An 8,863-nucleotide genomic window follows, 5' to 3' on the forward strand; every position below is an offset into this window, starting at 1 on the left:
CTAAAGGAGAATCACTATTATCCATACAGTCGAGAGCCAGTGACAGACAGAAGTCAGGCACTGAGGCTGTTCTAGCGACCCACCCTTCCCAATGAGGACTGCACATGTATCCTTAGTCAATGGAACTACACACACGTGGATCCGACTTCAGGGTCAGAGTCCAACAACAAAGGCGCTGTGGCAGAGGAATATATTCCAGTTGTGTGCAGTTTTTATATCCCTATCTTTAAAAACAACATTCCCACCAGTTTATAGTATTACAAGAGCCTCGTTGTTCCAATAATTCAAGTGGACCTGAAAGGAAGAGGTGTAAGAGGTCTGAAAAATTCTTCTAACCCTGCTGACCTCTCTTTTCCTAATACCACAAGGGACTCCCATTCCCTCCCTGGGACAAGAGAGTGATCTGTGCCCCTCATCTCCTGCTTTAGTTACACTCCTTTAAGTCAGGAAATGGGAAGAAAATGGGGCTGACCCTGCCGGCTCATTTCTAGGCAGCTCTCCCCTCATCACAGCAGAGCTAGAGGGAAAGGGTCTAGCCAGTGGAAAACACCACATCAGACAGCCAGTACAAGACTCCAGGATATCTAGGGTGCAGACAAAGGAAGGAACACCCTGTGGGTCAGAAGGGGGGAGCCAGGTTCAGGTGAGAGCAAAGGGAAGGCTGGGCAGCTAGGACGAGGAGCCGGGCAGAGAAGTTATCAGCAGAGATAAGATACAGGTGGCCAAAGGAGCCATAAAAGATGTAATTACCCTTATACCTGGTACTGACTGCTCCTAGGGGCTGGGCTAGGTACTCTTATTTATTTGTGCCTGGGGAGGGGGAGATTGTACCTTTTCATTTCTGGCAGGCCTAGTAAAGCAATCATGTGTACCCAGCACCTGCAGCCGTGTAGGCCTCTGAGCAGTAGCGCCTGTAACACTTTCAGCACTAGCTTCCCAGAGGCCTGGTACAGAGGGTATCCCACCAGGTCTCTAGAGGGGCTATACTGTGGGACCCACAGCCACTCCCTTCAGCAGGGGCAGTTACAATACCAAAGCACAACAAGGATGAATGTCTGGGGTGAATGCAGGTCAAGCAGAGACTAAGCTGGAATTTGGTCCAAAAACTAGTCAAACAAATATGGAATAAAAAGTTGGTAATAAAATCAGTCCGATCAGACGGCAATCAGGCTGGACAAAACACAGGGAACTCTAGAGTTTGAGCTCTGGATCATGGTCTATCTGAGATCAGGGCCTTGTTGGGCCAGGTGCTGTATGGACATATAGCAAGGAAATCCCTGACCCAAAGAACCTCCAGTCCAAAGCAGGCCTGATATTGGGGGAGAAAGGGAGACAGGAACAGAGAGGAAGTCAGTTGTTTGAAGTCAGTGGCAGGGTTGGGAACAGAACTCAGGTTTCTCATCATCCACTCAAGACTCTGCCCACTAGGCCATACAGTCTCTCAGCCAAGAGGTGTGCTTATCCTCTTTAAAGAGAAACACACCATTTGTATTTTTGTTAGCCCTTCATCCAAGCCCCTTCACCACTGAACAAAAGAGCTAGTTAAAGCAATTGAAGAGTGTTCATAAGAGATTTTAAAAAATTGGAATTGGTGAAAAGGTCCATCAAAATCTCAGTCAGGTCCAATGAACAAGGCACTAAGTAGGAGGGCCATGTGCTCTCCCCTCTTACAAGGCCTTGCTCTGTGAAAAGAACTTGCAATAGGGAAAAAAGATCTGGGAAATTTGCAAGTCCAGTTTGAAGTAAGTAGGGATACGACGACCCTAACAGCATCTCAGTGAAAGTGGGCCAGAGGCTCACTGGTATCTGGGAACAAGAGTCAATTGGCCTTACCAGTTCAATGTACCCCAGCTCACTCATGTCATGACCTGTATCTACAAAGTGTCATGTATGACATCAACAGACAGCTAACAGACTGATCACTGCAGGGGTGACAGGCAACACTGCTTCAACACAGACAGACAAATACACTGACCTTAGCACTACACCTCTTGCGCAAGGAGAGTTATTAGATTGGTGTCATGGGCAATTTACATCAGCGGGAGCACCACTGTAGTGTAGACACTTCCAGAGTTAGGTCGAAGTCAGCCTAACTCCGTAGTGTAGACCAGGCCTCAAGAAGGCTCAATGCCTAGGTAGTAGGGAGGGCAGCAGGGACCTTAAGGTAGGGTTTGATTCTCCTCTCATGGAGAACATGGTGCTTAGCAGAAGTGCAGTAAGGGTCCATTGGACCTGCCACGGTTCAGAGGATACAACTAGGAGATCCAGACAGGTCATTGGCTAAAAACCTTCATCTTACTCCCCTGGTGTTTTGCAATAAACTGCTCACAGCCCATAGCCTCAAGACTTGCACTTATTCAAGCCTGCCACCTACTGGTCCCTCGATCACGAGCCAGTATGGAAGTGGGCAAGGAAACTGGGTAGATAGCCCTTTCAGAAATGGCATTATTCCCTGTATCAGTTTTTGACTAAGCCTATATTGCCACCAAAGGTTTAGCCCCATTCTTAGATTAACTGTGTAATTATGATGAATTCTGCCTTGCAACATGCTATTATAGGCACATCTTTAAGTTACATTTGAACTAGAGAAAGGGCTAATGTCAAACATGGATCAGCTGATCAGACTGAGGTTTTACAGTGCAGGCCCATCCATCAGAGGTGCATTTGTTTCATGACTCACCAGAGATTAAGCTGGTGTCAGAAAAGGATATTTCTGAACTCACTGTATTCCTTCAGAGTGACTAAAAGCTTCCTTTCTAACTAGCCTTCAGCTCTGTGCAGCAAACTCACTCGAGAAAGTTCCTTCTGCATTGATATCAAGTTTGTTCTAAACTAGTTTCTTAGTTGCTTTCGTGCTTAACATCACATCTAGCAAATAAGCTTGCCATCCTGCTACCAGAAATACAGCACAGGGCACAGTGCACATAGATGGCTAGCATCAAGCAAGTCAACATTTCATGGGAAGCTAGCATCAAAACACAAGTGTGGGTTATGCTAGCTGGTATTTTTGACACTGTCTGTTAGAGGAGCACCGAAAGACTACAGTCAGGTTGGAGCCCATTGCACTAGGGGCTGTACAACCCCGGAGCCCCAATTCTATGAGTTCTGCGCCCATGGATCCCTGAACCCCCCTAGAGCCCACCAATAGTGGGCATGTGGATCCACCAGCAGGTAGGTCCTTGGAAGATCAGGGCCCATGGCAGCACTTTCATAATCAGCTGTGAAAAGGAGTTGGCCCGGTTTGGGGATTCTTCTCGAATATTCAGTAAGAAATGCCCTCCCTGCCTCTCTAGGTGATTGTGGTGATGCCCACTGCTCTGAGGCCCAGCCATCCTCCCCCCCTCCCCCCCCAGGAGCTAAGTGGTTTCCAGGGTAACCCACTGCAGAATGTTACACCGACAGAAATCAGCATTGCACCCGGACCTTCCCCCTCCATCTTCTACAAGAGCAAAAGGCTCTGTGTGTTCTAAGTGAGATTGTCTCCCATGTCCATCTGGGGCAAATGGGTTTCGTTTACACCTGGTGAGGGATTGTGTCACTGTCCTAGGAAGCTGAGCCAGAAGAGCAGCGCTCCCCCCAGGGCATACAACTCACGGATGCTGCAGTCTCCTACCTTTTTTCCAAGATGGCATTCCTCATCCCTCTCTTCACCCAGATGGCACTTGTCATTGCTTGAAGCTGAGCACTCTAGGCAGATTAAAAACCCTCTTCTCCTCAGGGAATAGTAGTTCAACCAAACAACAGCCCAAACTTTCTTCACCCAGTGTATGGTATATAGGCTCTAGAAGAGGCCTGTGCAGATTCCCACCCCTTGATGCAGGGGAGCTAAAGGAAACTTCCAGTCCCCCTCTACCTGAAGCAAATGCCCAGTCTCAGCATGAGGTCTGCTGTGTTTCCTTGTCTGAGGTCACCTCCTTCTAGCTTTCCCTTCCTCCCAAGATCCTCCAAAGAACCACTTCCTCTCCCCAGGTTCCTTCTGCTGTCTGGTTCTTCAGAAAACCATGCAATAAAAGCTTCTGCTTCTCCATAGCTTCTCCCCGAAGTAAGAAACAAGCTGCATATATAAAGCCTGACCCCTTCTCAGCATGCATTTCTCCCGAGCCAGCAACTCCCATCAATCCTTGGAATTACAAATGCTAGCATTCCTCTGATCTGGGCAGAACCCCAAAGCCTATCCTAAAGGGCCCACATACCTTGTTACACAGAGAATGATGTTTTTCCACAGGGCAGGTCCTTCCAGAGGCCCCTAAAGTTCAAATGCAGTAGTTCTTTGGTGTGCTGCTGATCACCTGTGTGAAGTTACCGGAACTACTGCTCCCTAGGGAGTTAAACACCCTGACTTCAGCATCAAACCACTTTTTGACTATTTTGTTTAAATAGAATTTGATATTAAGATCTTCCATCTGCAGCCTGCTTCCTCCCAAGCACAGAATGGACCAGAATCATCACTAGGTGATGAAGGAATTTTACATTGAGGGTACATGAAGGTGAAGTACATTATGCCACTGATAAATTTTGGAGGTTGAATTCTGACCACAAGAAAAGACCGTAAGAAAAGATAGCACACCCCCTCTTAGGATGCTAGCAGATCAAGGGATTTTTTGAATGGCAGGCCCCTGTCTTATGGGGAAAGTTTAATACAGAGCTGTCTTATTTCAAACCCAACTGCAGAAGCTGGACAGGAATCTATATAGCAGCTACCATAGCTATGGTGGAATGGCAAATGATCAGCAGCTGTGGACCTGCAGAGTCTAAGAGCTAGAAGCGATTACTCCTCTGTCCCTGAAAAACATTTGCACAATAGGCACCACATCTGCTTCTAGGTGTGACGGCACGTGTGTATGTGTAGCAGGTGAGGATTACAGTGCAGTTGGCCTGTTGCACTTATATGGAATAATGGACGTCATTGCTGAATGAGGAGGTGATCTGTATACAGCTGGGCAGGGGGGAGGGTCCATGCCAAATACTGGCAGTGGGCGGTATTTTCATTGCTTGCAGTGTGTTCTCATCTCACCCTCCTGCAAAAAAAAATGTTTAAAAATGATACAGTATTCCCCCCAAAATGGAGTGAAGGCAATCCAGTGTTACCAAGTCCCGCAATATCTGGTGTTTTTCTTAAAGCCCTAACTCCTGGAGTTACGTGGCTATGTGAGAATCCCAGCTTTCATTTTAAATGAAGTTTCGGTGTCTTCAGATTGTAGAGAAAAGCTTGAATGCATGATGCTCTAAAAGCTCAAACAAAAGGAGGGAAGAACCCTGAATGCAATTTTTTTTTAAAAAATAATCTCATGATTTTTAAGCCAGTCTCGTCATTTCATGGGACCTGTTTTGTGATTGTTTATTTTTTAACACGTAGGGTTGGTAATAGTGGCAGTGCCATTTCTTTGAACCTAAGTATGCAGTGGCAGGCCTTCAGAAATCTCCATTGGGATATTAGCCAAAGAGAGAAGGTGGTTGGTGTGATCTTATTTCTATGCTACTTTTTCTGACATTATAACCATCCAAAGTTCTATTAGAAAGCAGGGAAAGGGGGTTGTACCGTCTCATCTAACCAACAAGCTGTTGACCTTGCTCAGAAAAAGATCGGACCCTTTGCATATTTGGCTTCACAGGATGCCCCTCAAGTCCACCTGAATTCTTTAGCTTAGCAAGCGGAAGCTCATGCTTTGAGTTATGACAGTCTGAGTTCAATCCCCACAGCTGAGAACCCATCAAGGGGCATCACACTGAACACAAGTTTACACCCAAGGCATGGGAGCTTTTCAGAACTAGACTGAGACCTGATTAGCAGAAAGGAAGGTGGGTGAGACTCATTTCCTTCAAGGTCTATCTACTTCCTTTAGCTAAAACACCTAAGCTGTATGTATCTGTTTTCTTCGCTGTGCATGGAAAATCATAATAGCAGCCATTTTCAAAAGAAACTCTGTTTTGGGTGCCCAACCTGCCACTTTACTAGGACCTGATTTTCCAAGGTAGGTGCTCACCTCTTTCAGAAAATCAGGTCCCTTGGAGCTGCCTCAGTTTGCACCCTGAAAAATCCCTGGTCACTTTGGCCAATAGCTACAGCCATTACCCTCTGCATTACTCAGATTCCTCAGCAAGTTGCTACTCACTGCTACACTCCTGTCTTTGAGCAGCTGAACATCTGTCACCCTCCACTGAGGCAGAGAAAACTCAAAGCAGAGGAGAAAAGCAATGAAGTCCTGTTTGCTCCCAGAAATAAATTTCAAAAGGACTTCAACAAATTGGAGGGTTGGTCTGAATTCAATCAGATGAAATTCAATAAAGACAAATGCAAAGTACTTCACTTGGTATGGAAAAATCAAATGTCCCATTTTGTAATTGTGACTAACTGGCTAGGCAGTAGCACTGCTGAAAAGGATCTGTGGGTTATAGCAGATAACAGATTGAATGAGAGTCAGTAATAGGATGCTGTCGCAAAAAAGGCTAATGTTCTGGAGAATATTAACAGGACTGCCGTATGTAAGACACGGGAGGCAATTGACCCGCTGCACTCAGCAATACTCAGGCCTCAGCTGGAGTAGTGCATCCAAATCTGAATGGACAAGTTGGAGCAAGACCAGAGAAGAACAAAAAATGATAAAAAGGTTTAGACAACCTGACCTATGAGGAAAGGTTGAAAAAACAGGGTATGTTTATTCTTGAGAAAAGACACCTGAGGGGGGACCTAACAACAGTTTTCAAATATGTTAAGGTTTGTTACAAAGAGGACAGTGATCAATTGTTTTCTCCGTGTCCACTGAAGGTAGGATAAGAAGTGATGGGCTTAATCTGCAGCAAGGGAGATTTAGGTTAGATATGAGGAAAAACTTTCTAACTTGAAAGGTAGGTAAGCTCTGGAACAGGCTTCCAAGACAGGTTGTGGAATCCCCTTCATTGGAGGTTTTTAAGAAGAGGTTGGACAAACATCTGTCAGGGACGGTCTAGGTTTACTTGGTCCTGCCTCAGTACAGGGGGCTGGACTTGATGACAGCCATGTTAGGCTGGAGCTCAAGCAATGATTCTGTGATAACAGCTAACATACAGAAGGTGCTGCTTAGTGAAAATGAGGTGCCTACCATGGAAGCATCAGTCTTTGGCAGTCAGACGCAGCCCCAAAGCCATATATTGTAAATTAAGGTTTGGCTGATGTTTTCTGTTCTATGTATACAGACAAAGCACAACTCAAGCCCCTAGCAGGGCAGATGCTCCTTTGATTGCCCTCTCCTCTACATCTCTGACACCATTTTTTCTCCTGCTGCTAGTACCCTGTGATCTTGAAGAACTCTGATTACATGTTGTTGCATTTAAAAAAGACAGGAACCCATATGAAATTGGGCTATTTTGCTGTAATCTGGAAGGAGAATTAGCAGAGGGGGACACAGCATGAGCAAGTCACCCTACAGAAAAATAAAGCGGCTGACTTCCAAACCGGGGCGGTCCCATATGGGATAAAAAGGCAAAGATCCATCTTCCATACAATGACACAATCCAGGGAGACGGGCAAGTGGCTAACGATTCTGACGTGTTGGCTGCAGATCAAACTGATGCTGTACACACTTGGTATAAACAAAGACAGCGGGAAAGATTTAAACTCTACTTGATGCTTTCTTTCATCTTCCATGAGAGAAAATTGTACTGTGGGTTTGCCTAGTCTGAAGACTATCATGTGATCAGGTCACACCTTTCCACAGCCACCCAATTAGCCTTTGATCTTGCCTTCTCAGCTGACTGACCCCGGCTGCACAGTTCCAGATCAATCCAAAGTTACAAGCAGTTAATGGCGGATGTAAAATGCCCTCATCTGTGTACTTCACTGGCTTTAAGTAGGGGGTAGGGAGGGGGTCTCAACCTTGTTTCTGCTGTGATGCCCTATATTACAAAAGAGAAAGGTTCTGAGACCACACTCATATGGACTCTTAAAGAAAGAGCTGGTGGTCATCATAAGCCTCAATTTGAAAAGCCCTGGTTTACCCACACTGGATTTTCTGTGGATCATATGGAAAGCGTGTATTACAAACACAACCCCAACCTTTTATTCTCAGCATTTAGGGAAGAGGTAGAGTTTTACAGCCAGTCATCAAATGCTACCATTTCAAGCGGAGTCCGTATCTATAACAGTGCTCAGCCCAGACCTTCCAGGGACCAATTCAGAGCTAGGTGCTGGTCAGAGCAGCTCTAAGGGCTGCCCACATTATACCCCTGCTCCAGAATGGCCACGGCGTATGAATACATGGCCTGTGTCTCCCCATGCGGGGACACATAGGTGGAAAGACAGGAGGGATACTGCAGACGAGGCTCTGTGGCCAGCTCTGTAGCTATTTACTGAAATGAGCTGATGTCCCTTTGGATCAGCTATGATGGCGCAAAGTGGCCTTAGCAAAGGGGAGAGTTCCACACTTGATTAATAAAGAATCCGTGTGTGTGTGAATGTGAGAGAGAGAGACAGACATTCACAGGGAAGACTCGTACCAATACAAGAGGTATCCTTATTCAGATTCTGTTATTGAAATGATAACCCTCACCCGGTGCTTTGCCAGCTGTGAACTGCATTGTGCTGTTCAGATGGAGAACAAGACCCCTTCATCTTGATCCAGTCCATTCCTCATTTGGATCATCTTCAATGAAATAAGACAACACGGGAATGGCCTGTCACTTTCAATTGAAATTTATTAAATGGGCAGGATTGAATGAGCCATTTGATGAGGTAGCTAAACTACCCGTCTCCATGATTAATTACAGCTATGGAGTTGACAATGACTGTTTCAACATTTCTGTCAATGGAAGGGACCCCATTGTAAAAGCCTCATCTTTCTTCTTCTTCTCTTACTTGTGCACACTGCCTCATGTTATTACTGATCTC

The sequence above is a fragment of the Emydura macquarii genome, unplaced genomic scaffold (assembly GCF_026122565.2).
Source record: "Emydura macquarii macquarii isolate MOO-44397 ecotype Brisbane River unplaced genomic scaffold, CSIRO-AGI_Emac_v2 contig_1253, whole genome shotgun sequence".
Classification (NCBI taxonomy): domain Eukaryota; kingdom Metazoa; phylum Chordata; order Testudines; family Chelidae; genus Emydura; species Emydura macquarii.